Below are 12,320 nucleotides of genomic sequence, written 5' to 3'. Positions count from 1 at the left end.
ACCAGAATCAACTTCTTTCAACTCAGTAATACATTTTGGATGTGTACCTAGAGTTTAAAGCAGAAAAACAGGAACTTTTAGAATTTTCATTTTTTGACCAAAACAACAGGACCGGAGCTGATAAAAATGTTGATATGGATGTCATTTTTTTCTGACTGCGGTTTCAAAACCATGCACCAGAATCAACTTCTTTCAACTCAGTAATTCATTATGGATGTGTACCTAGAGTTTAAAGCAGAAAAACAGGAACTTTTAGAATTTTAATTTTTTGACCAAAACGACAGGTCCGGAGCTGATAAAAATGTTGATATGGATGTAATTTTTTTTCTGACTGCGGTTTCAAAACCATGCACCAGAATCAACTTCTTTCAACTCAGTAATACATTTTGGATGTGTACCTAGAGTTTAAAGCAGAAAAACAGGAACTTTTAGAATTTTCATTTTTTGACCAAAACAACAGGACCGGAGCTGATAAAAATGTTGATATGGATGTAATTTTTTTTCTGACTGCGGTTTCAAAACCATGCACCAGAATCAACTTCTTTCAACTCAGTAATACATTTTGGATGTGTACCTAGAGTTTAAAGCAGAAAAAAAGGAACTTTTAGAATTTTCATTTTTTGACCAAAACGACAGGACCGGAGCTGATAAAAATGTTGATAACGATGTTTTTTTTTTTCTGACTGTGATTTCAAAACCATGCACCAGAATTCACTTCTTTCAACTCAGTAATGCATTTTGGATGTGTACCTAGAGTTTAAAGCAGAAAAACAGGAACTTTTAGAATTTAAATTTTTTGACCAAAACGACAGGTCCGGAGCTGATAAAATGTTGATATGGATGTAATTTTTTTTCTGACTGCAGTTTCAAAACCATGCACCAGAATCATCTTCTTTCAACTCAGTAATGCATTTTGGATGTGTACCTAGAGTTTAAAGCAGAAAAACAGGAACTTTTAGAATTTTCATTTTTTTGACCAAAACGACAGGTCCGGAGCTGATAAAAATGTTGATATGGTTGTAATTTTTTTTCTGACTGCGGTTTCAAAACCATGCACCAGAATTCACTTCTTTCAACTCAGTAATACATTTTGGATGTGTACCTAGAGTTTAAAGCAGAAAAACAGGAACTTTTAGATTTTTCATTTTTTGACCAAAACGACAGGTCCGGAGCTGATAAAAATGTTGATATGGATGTAATTTTTTTTCTGACTGCGATTTCAAAACCATGCACCAGAATTCACTTCTTTCAACTCAGTAATGCATTTTGGATGTGTACCTAGAGTTTAAAGCAGAAAAACAGGAACTTTTAGAATTTTAAATTTTTGACCAAAACGACAGGTCCGGAGCTGATAAAAATGTTGATATGGATGTAATTTTTTTTCTGACTGCGGTTTCAAAACCATGCACCAGAATCAACTTCTTTCAACTCAGTAATACATTTTGGATGTGTACCTAGAGTTTAAAGCAGAAAAACAGGAACTTTTAGAATTTTCATTTTTTGACCAAAACGACAGGTCCAGAGCTGATAAAAATGTTGATATGGATGTAATTTTTTTTCTGACTGCGGTTTCAAAACCATGCACCAGAATCAACTTCTTTCAACTCAGTAATGCATTTTGATGTGTACCTAGAGTTTAAAGCAGAAAAACAGGAACTTTTAGAATTTTAATTTTTTGACCAAAACGACAGGTCCGGAGCTGATAAAAATGTTGATATGGATGTAATTTTTTTCTGACTGCGGTTTCAAAACCATGCACCAGAATCAACTTCTTTCAACTCAGTAATGCATTTTGGATGTGTACCTAGAGTTTAAAGCAGAAAAACAGGAACTTTTAGAATTTTCATTTTTTTACCAAAACAACAGGACCGGAGCTGATAAAAATGTTGATATGGATGTAATTTTTTTTCTGACTGCGGTTTCAAAACCATGCACCAGTATCAACTTCTTTCAACTCAGTAATACATTTTGGATGTGTACCTAGAGTTTAAAGCAGAAAAAAAGGAACTTTTAGAATTTTCATTTTTTGACCAAAACGACAGGTCCGGAGCTGATAAAAATGTTGATATGGATGTAATTTTTTTTCTGACTGCGGTTTCAAAACCATGCACCAGAATCAACTTCTTTCAACTCAGTAATACATTTTGGATGTGTACCTAGAGTTTAAAGCAGAAAAAAAAGGAACTTTTAGAATTTTCATTTTTTGACCAAAACGACAGGTCCGGAGCTGATAAAAATGTTGATATGGATGTAATTTTTTTTCTGACTGCGGTTTCAAAACCATGCACCAGAATCAACTTCTTTCAACTCAGTAATACATTTTGGATGTGTACCTAGAGTTTAAAGCAGAAAAACAGGAACTTTTAGAATTTTCATTTTTTGACCAAAACGACAGGTCCAGAGCTGATAAAAATGTTGATATGGATGTAATTTTTTTTCTGACTGCGGTTTCAAAACCATGCACCAGAATCAACTTCTTTCAACTCAGTAATGCATTTTGATGTGTACCTAGAGTTTAAAGCAGAAAAACAGGAACTTTTAGAATTTTAATTTTTTGACCAAAACGACAGGTCCGGAGCTGATAAAAATGTTGATATGGATGTAATTTTTTTCTGACTGCGGTTTCAAAACCATGCACCAGAATCAACTTCTTTCAACTCAGTAATTCATTTTGGATGTGTACCTAGAGTTTAAAGCAGAAAAACAGGAACTTTTAGAATTTTAATTTTTTGACCAAAACGACAGGACCGGAGCTGATAAAAATGTTGATAAGGATGTTTTTTTTTCTGACTGTGATTTCAAAACCATGCACCAGAATTCACTTCTTTCAACTCAGTAATGCATTTTGGATGTGTACCTAGAGTTTAAAGCAGAAAAACAGGAACTTTTAGAATTTTCATTTTTTTGACCAAAACGACAGGTCCGGAGCTGATAAAATGTTGATATGGATGTAATTTTTTTTCTGACTTTAGTTTCAAAACCATGCACCAGAATCATCTTCTTTCAACTCAGTAATGCATTTTGGATGTGTACCTAGAGTTTAAAGCAGAAAAACAGGAACTTTTAGAATTTTCATTTTTTTGACCAAAACGACAGGTCCGGAGCTGATAAAAATGTTGATATGGTTGTAATTTTTTTTCTGACTGCGATTTCAAAACCATGCACCAGAATTCACTTCTTTCAACTCAGTAATGCATTTTGATGTGTACCTAGAGTTTAAAGCAGAAAAACAGGATCTTTTAGAATTTTCATTTTTTGACCTAAACGACAGGACCGGAGCTGATAAAAATGTTGATATTGATGTAATTTTTATTCTGACTGCGGTTTCAAAACCATGCACCAGAATCAACTTCTTTCAACTCAGTAATACATTTTGGATGTGTACCTAGAGTTTAAAGCAGAAAAACAGGAACTTTTAGAATTTTCATTTTTTGACCAAAACGACAGGTCTGGAGCTGATAAAAATGTTGATATGGATGTAATTTTTTTTCTGACTGCAGTTTCAAAACCATGCACCAGAATCAACTTCTTTCATCTCAGTAATGCATTTTGGATGTGTACCTAGAGTTTAAAGCAGAAAAACAGGAACTTTTCGATCTTTCATTTTTTGACCAAAACGACAGCTGATAAAAATGTTGATTTGGATGTAATTTTTTTTCTGACTGCGATTTCAAAACCATGCACCAGAATTCACTTCTTTCAACTCAGTAATGCATTTTGATGTGTACCTAGAGTTTACAGCAGAAAAACAGGAACTTTTAGAATTTTCATTTTTTGACCAAAACGACAGGTCCGGAGCTGATAAAAATGTTGATATGGATGTAATTTTTTTTCTGACTGCGATTTCAAAACCATGCACCAGAATTCACTTCTTTCAACTCAGTAATGCATTTTGATGTATACCTAGAGTTTAAAGCAGAAAAACAGGATCTTTTAGAATTTTCATTTTTTGACCTAAACGACAGGTCCGGAGCTGATAAAAATGTTGATATGGATGTAATTTTTTTTCTGACTGCGGTTTCAAAACCGAGCACCAGAATCAACTTCTTTCAACTCAGTAATACATTTTGGATGTGTACCTAGAGTTTAAAGCAGAAAAAAAGGAACTTTTAGAATTTTCATTTTTTGACCAAAACGACAGGTCCGATGCTGATAAAAATGTTGATATGGATGTAATTTTTTTTCTGACTGCGGTTTCAAAACCGAGCACCAGAATCAACTTCTTTCAACTCAGTAATGCATTTTGGATGTGTACCTAGAGTTTAAAGCAGAAAAAAAGGAACTTTTAGAATTTTCATTTTTTGACCAAAACGACAGGTCCGGAGCTGATAAAAATGTTGATATGGATGTAATTTTTTTTCTGACTGCGGTTTCAAAACCATGCACCAGAATCAACTTCTTTCAACTCAGTAATGCATTTTGATGTGTACCTAGAGTTTAAAGCAGAAAAACAGGAACTTTTAGAATTTTAATTTTTTGACCAAAACGACAGGTCCGGAGCTGATAAAAATGTTGATATGGATGTAATTTTTTTCTGACTGCGGTTTCAAAACCATGCACCAGAATCAACTTCTTTCAACTCAGTAATTCATTTTGGATGTGTACCTAGAGTTTAAAGCAGAAAAACAGGAACTTTTAGAATTTTAATTTTTTGACCAAAACGACAGGACCGGAGCTGATAAAAATGTTGATAAGGATGTTTTTTTTTCTGACTGTGATTTCAAAACCATGCACCAGAATTCACTTCTTTCAACTCAGTAATGCATTTTGGATGTGTACCTAGAGTTTAAAGCAGAAAAACAGGAACTTTTAGAATTTTCATTTTTTTGACCAAAACGACAGGTCCGGAGCTGATAAAATGTTGATATGGATGTAATTTTTTTTCTGACTTTAGTTTCAAAACCATGCACCAGAATCATCTTCTTTCAACTCAGTAATGCATTTTGGATGTGTACCTAGAGTTTAAAGCAGAAAAACAGGAACTTTTAGAATTTTCATTTTTTTGACCAAAACGACAGGTCCGGAGCTGATAAAAATGTTGATATGGTTGTAATTTTTTTTCTGACTGCGATTTCAAAACCATGCACCAGAATTCACTTCTTTCAACTCAGTAATGCATTTTGATGTGTACCTAGAGTTTAAAGCAGAAAAACAGGATCTTTTAGAATTTTCATTTTTTGACCTAAACGACAGGACCGGAGCTGATAAAAATGTTGATATTGATGTAATTTTTATTCTGACTGCGGTTTCAAAACCATGCACCAGAATCAACTTCTTTCAACTCAGTAATACATTTTGGATGTGTACCTAGAGTTTAAAGCAGAAAAACAGGAACTTTTAGAATTTTCATTTTTTGACCAAAACGACAGGTCTGGAGCTGATAAAAATGTTGATATGGATGTAATTTTTTTTCTGACTGCAGTTTCAAAACCATGCACCAGAATCAACTTCTTTCATCTCAGTAATGCATTTTGGATGTGTACCTAGAGTTTAAAGCAGAAAAACAGGAACTTTTCGATCTTTCATTTTTTGACCAAAACGACAGCTGATAAAAATGTTGATATGGATGTAATTTTTTTTCTGACTGCGATTTCAAAACCATGCACCAGAATTCACTTCTTTCAACTCATTAATGCATTTTGATGTGTACCTAGAGTTTACAGCAGAAAAACAGGAACTTTTAGAATTTTCATTTTTTGACCAAAACGACAGGTCCGGAGCTGATAAAAATGTTGATATGGATGTAATTTTTTTTCTGACTGCGATTTCAAAACCATGCACCAGAATTCACTTCTTTCAACTCAGTAATGCATTTTGATGTGTACCTAGAGTTTAAAGCAGAAAAACAGGATCTTTTAGAATTTTCATTTTTTGACCTAAACGACAGGTCCGGAGCTGATAAAAATGTTGATATGGATGTAATTTTTTTTCTGACTGCGGTTTCAAAACCGTGCACCAGAATCAACTTCTTTCAACTCAGTAATACATTTTGGATGTGTACCTAGAGTTTAAAGCAGAAAAAAAGGAACTTTTAGAATTTTCATTTTTTGACCAAAACGACAGGTCCGATGCTGATAAAAATGTTGATATGGATGTAATTTTTTTTCTGACTGCGGTTTCAAAACCGAGCACCAGAATCAACTTCTTTCAACTCAGTAATGCATTTTGGATGTGTACCTAGAGTTTAAAGCAGAAAAAAAGGAACTTTTAGAATTTTCATTTTTTTACCAAAACGACAGGTCCGGAGCTGATAAAAATGTTGATATGGATGTAATTTTTTTTCTGACTGCGGTTTCAAAACCGAGCACCAGAATCAACTTCTTTCAACTCAGTAATACATTTTGGATGTGTACCTAGAGTTTAAAGCAGAAAAAAAGGAACTTTTAGAATTTTCATTTTTTGACCAAAACGACAGGTCCGGAGCTGATAAAAATGTTGATATGGATGTAATTTTTTTTCTGACTGCGGTTTCAAAACCATGCACCAGAATAAACTTCTTTCAACTCAGTAATTCCTTTTGGATGTGTACCTAGAGTTTAAAGCAGAAAAACAGGAACTTTTAGAATTTTAATTTTTTGACCAAAACGACAGGTCCGGAGCTGATAAAAATGTTGATATGGATGTAATTTTTTTTCTGACTGCGGTTTCAAAACCATGCACCAGAATAAACTTCTTTCAACTCAGTAATTCCTTTTGGATGTGTACCTAGAGTTTAAAGCAGAAAAACAGGAACTTTTAGAATTTTAATTTTTTGACCAAAACGACAGGTCCGGAGCTGATAAAAATGTTGATATGGATGTAATTTTTTTTCTGACTGCGTTTTCAAAACCATGCACCAGAATCAACTTCTTTCAACTCAGTAATACATTTTGGATGTGTACCTAGAGTTTAAAGCAGAAAAACAGGAACTTTTAGAATTTTCATTTTTTGACCAAAACAACAGGACCGGAGCTGATAAAAATGTTGATATGGATGTAATTTTTTTTCTGACTGCGATTTCAAAACCATGCACCAGAATCAACTTCTTTCAACTCAGTAATACATTTTGGATGTGTACCTAGAGTTTAAAGCAGAAAAAAAGGAACTTTTAGAATTTTCATTTTTTGACCAAAACGACAGGTCCGGAGCTGATAAAAATGTTGATATGGATGTAATTTTTTTTCTGACTGCGGTTTCAAAACCATGCACCAGAATCAACTTCTTTCAACTCAGTAATTCATTTTGGATGTGTACCTAGAGTTTAAAGCAGAAAAACAGGAACTTTTAGAATTTTAATTTTTTGACCAAAACGACAGGTCCGGAGCTGATAAAAATGTTGATATGGATGTAATTTTTTTTCTGACTGCGGTTTCAAAACCATGCACCAGAATCAACTTCTTTCAACTCAGTAATACATTTTGGATGTGTACCTAGAGTTTAAAGCAGAAAAAAAGGAACTTTTAGAATTTTCATTTTTTGACCAAAACGACAGGTCCGATGCTGATAAAAATGTTGATATGGATGTAATTTTTTTTCTGACTGCGGTTTCAAAACCGAGCACCAGAATCAACTTCTTTCAACTCAGTAATGCATTTTGGATGTGTACCTAGAGTTTAAAGCAGAAAAAAAGGAACTTTTAGAATTTTCATTTTTTGACCAAAACGACAGGTCCGGAGCTGATAAAAATGTTGATATGGATGTAATTTTTTTTCTGACTGCGGTTTCAAAACCGAGCACCAGAATCAACTTCTTTCAACTCAGTAATACATTTTGGATGTGTACCTAGAGTTTAAAGCAGAAAAAAAGGAACTTTTAGAATTTTAATTTTTTGACCAAAACGACAGGTCCGGAGCTGATAAAAATGTTGATATGGATGTAATTTTTTTTCTGACTGCGGTTTCAAAACCATGCACCAGAATAAACTTCTTTCAACTCAGTAATTCCTTTTGGATGTGTACCTAGAGTTTAAAGCAGAAAAACAGGAACTTTTAGAATTTTAATTTTTTGACCAAAACGACAGGTCCGGAGCTGATAAAAATGTTGATATGGATGTAATTTTTTTTCTGACTGCGTTTTCAAAACCATGCACCAGAATCAACTTCTTTCAACTCAGTAATACATTTTGGATGTGTACCTAGAGTTTAAAGCAGAAAAACAGGAACTTTTAGAATTTTCATTTTTTGACCAAAACAACAGGACCGGAGCTGATAAAAATGTTGATATGGATGTAATTTTTTTTCTGACTGCGATTTCAAAACCATGCACCAGAATTCACTTCTTTCAACTCAGTAATGCATTTTGGATGTGTACCTAGAGTTTAAAGCAGAAAAACAGGAACTTTTAGAATTTTCATTTTTTGACCAAAACGACAGGTCCGGAGCTGATAAAAATGTTGATATGGATGTAATTTTTTTTTCTGACTGCGGTTTCAAAACCATGCACCAGAATCAACTTCTTTCAACTCAGTAATACATTTTGGATGTGTACCTAGAGTTTAAAGCAGAAAAACAGGAACTTTTAGAATTTTCATTTTTTGACCAAAACGACAGGTCCAGAGCTGATAAAAATGTTGATATGGATGTATTTTTTTTCTGACTGCGGTTTCAAAACCATGCACCAGATTCAACTTTTTTCAACTCAGTAATACATTTTGGATGTGTACCTAGAGTTTAAAGCATAAAAACAGGAAGTTTTAGAATTTTCATTTTTTGACCAAAACGACAGGTCCGGAGCTGATAAAAATGTTGATATGGATGTAATTTTTTTTCTGACTGCGATTATAAAACCATGCACCAGAATTCACTTCTTTCAACTCAGTAATGCATTTTGATGTGTACCTAGAGTTTAAAGCAGAAAAACAGGAACTTTTAGAATTTTAATTTTTTGGCCAAAACGACAGGTCTGGAGCTGATAAAAATGTTGATATGGATGTAATTTTTTTTCTGACTGCGGTTTCAAAACCATGCACCAGAATCAACTTCTTTCAACTCAGTAATACATTTTGGATGTGTACCTAGAGTTTAAAGCAGAAAAACAGGAACTTTTAGAATTTTCATTTTTTGACCAAAACAACAGGACCGGAGCTGATAAAAATGTTGATATGGATGTAATTTTTTTTCTGACTGCGGTTTCAAAACCATGCACCAGAATCAACTTCTTTCAACTCAGTAATTCATTATGGATGTGTACCTAGAGTTTAAAGCAGAAAAACAGGAACTTTTAGAATTTAAATTTTTTGACCAAAACGACAGGTCCGGAGCTGATAAAAATGTTGATATGGATGTAATTTTTTTTCTGACTGCGGTTTCAAAACCATGCACCAGAATCAACTTCTTTCAACTCAGTAATTCATTTTGGATGTGTACCTAGAGTTTAAAGCAGAAAAACAGGAACTTTTAGAATTTAAATTTTTTGACCAAAATGACAGGTCCGGAGCTGATAAAAATGTTGATATGGATGTAATTTTTTTTCTGACTGCGGTTTCAAAACCATGCACCAGAATCAACTTCTTTCAACTCAGTAATACATTTTGGATGTGTACCTAGAGTTTAAAGCAGAAAAACAGGAACTTTTAGAATTTTCATTTTTTGACCAAAACAACAGGACCGGAGCTGATAAAAATGTTGATATGGATGTAATTTTTTTTCTGACTGCGGTTTCAAAACCATGCACCAGAATCAACTTCTTTCAACTCACTAATACATTTTGGATGTGTACCTAGAGTTTAAAGCAGAAAAAAAGGAACTTTTAGAATTTTCATTTTTTGACCAAAACGACAGGACCGGAGCTGATAAAAATGTTGATAACGATGTTTTTTTTTTTCTGACTGATTTCAAAACCATGCACCAGAATTCACTTCTTTCAACTCAGTAATGCATTTTGGATGTGTACCTAGAGTTTAAAGCAGAAAAACAGGAACTTTTAGAATTTAAATTTTTTGACCAAAACGACAGGTCCGGAGCTGATAAAAATGTTGATATGGTTGTAATTTTTTTTCTGACTGCGGTTTCAAAACCATGCACCAGAATTCACTTCTTTCAACTCAGTAATGCATTTTGGATGTGTACCTAGAGTTTAAAGCAGAAAAACAGGAACTTTTAGAATTTTCATTTTTTGACCAAAACGACAGGTCCAGAGCTGATAAAAATGTTGATATGGATGTAATTTTTTTTCTGACTGCGGTTTCAAAACCATGCACCAGAATCAACTTCTTTCAACTCAGTAATACATTTTGGATGTGTACCTAGAGTTTAAAGCAGAAAAACAGGAACTTTTAGATTTTTCATTTTTTGACCAAAACGACAGGTCCGGAGCTGATAAAAATGTTGATATGGATGTAATTTTTTTTCTGACTGCGATTTCAAAACCATGCACCAGAATTCACTTCTTTCAACTCAGTAATGCATTTTGGATGTGTACCTAGAGTTTAAAGCAGAAAAACAGGAACTTTTAGAATTTTCAATTTTTGACCAAAACGACAGGTCCGGAGCTGATAAAAATGTTGATATGGATGTAATTTTTTTTCTGACTGCGGTTTCAAAACCATGCACCAGAATCAACTTCTTTCAACTCAGTAATACATTTTGGATGTGTACCTAGAGTTTAAAGCAGAAAAACAGGAACTTTTAGAATTTTCATTTTTTGACCAAAACGACAGGTCCAGAGCTGATAAAAATGTTGATATGGATGTAATTTTTTTTCTGACTGCGGTTTCAAAACCATGCACCAGAATCAACTTCTTTCAACTCAGTAATGCATTTTGATGTGTACCTAGAGTTTAAAGCAGAAAAACAGGAACTTTTAGAATTTTAATTTTTTGACCAAAACGACAGGTCCGGAGCTGATAAAAATGTTGATATGGATGTAATTTTTTTCTGACTGCGGTTTCAAAACCATGCACCAGAATCAACTTCTTTCAACTCAGTAATGCATTTTGGATGTGTACCTAGAGTTTAAAGCAGAAAAACAGGAACTTTTAGAATTTTCATTTTTTTACCAAAACAACAGGACCGGAGCTGATAAAAATGTTGATATGGATGTAATTTTTTTTCTGACTGCGGTTTCAAAACCATGCACCAGTATCAACTTCTTTCAACTCAGTAATACATTTTGGATGTGTACCTAGAGTTTAAAGCAGAAAAAAAGGAACTTTTAGAATTTTCATTTTTTGACCAAAACGACAGGTCCGGAGCTGATAAAAATGTTGATATGGATGTAATTTTTTTTCTGACTGCGGTTTCAAAACCATGCACCAGAATCAACTTCTTTCAACTCAGTAATACATTTTGGATGTGTACCTAGAGTTTAAAGCAGAAAAAAAAGGAACTTTTAGAATTTTCATTTTTTGACCAAAACGACAGGTCCGGAGCTGATAAAAATGTTGATATGGATGTAATTTTTTTTCTGACTGCGGTTTCAAAACCATGCACCAGAATCAACTTCTTTCAACTCAGTAATACATTTTGGATGTGTACCTAGAGTTTAAAGCAGAAAAACAGGAACTTTTAGAATTTTCATTTTTTGACCAAAACGACAGGTCCAGAGCTGATAAAAATGTTGATATGGATGTAATTTTTTTTCTGACTGCGGTTTCAAAACCATGCACCAGAATCAACTTCTTTCAACTCAGTAATGCATTTTGATGTGTACCTAGAGTTTAAAGCAGAAAAACAGGAACTTTTAGAATTTTAATTTTTTGACCAAAACGACAGGTCCGGAGCTGATAAAAATGTTGATATGGATGTAATTTTTTTCTGACTGCGGTTTCAAAACCATGCACCAGAATCAACTTCTTTCAACTCAGTAATGCATTTTGGATGTGTACCTAGAGTTTAAAGCAGAAAAACAGGAACTTTTAGAATTTTCATTTTTTTACCAAAACAACAGGACCGGAGCTGATAAAAATGTTGATATGGATGTAATTTTTTTTCTGACTGCGGTTTCAAAACCATGCACCAGTATCAACTTCTTTCAACTCAGTAATACATTTTGGATGTGTACCTAGAGTTTAAAGCAGAAAAAAAGGAACTTTTAGAATTTTCATTTTTTGACCAAAACGACAGGTCCGGAGCTGATAAAAATGTTGATATGGATGTAATTTTTTTTCTGACTGCGGTTTCAAAACCATGCACCAGAATCAACTTCTTTCAACTCAGTAATACATTTTGGATGTGTACCTAGAGTTTAAAGCAGAAAAAAAGGAACTTTTAGAATTTTCATTTTTTGACCAAAACGACAGGTCCGGAGCTGATAAAAATGTTGATATGGATGTAATTTTTTTTCTGACTGCGGTTTCAAAACCATGCACCAGAATCAACTTCTTTCAACTCAGTAATACATTT

The sequence above is a fragment of the Crinia signifera genome, unplaced genomic scaffold, assembly GCF_055691185.1.
Source record: "Crinia signifera unplaced genomic scaffold, ASM5569118v1 HAP2_SCAFFOLD_70, whole genome shotgun sequence".
NCBI lineage: Eukaryota > Metazoa > Chordata > Amphibia > Anura > Myobatrachidae > Crinia > Crinia signifera.
The sequence above is the reverse complement of the archived record's forward strand: the minus strand, read 5'-3'. Positions refer to the sequence as shown.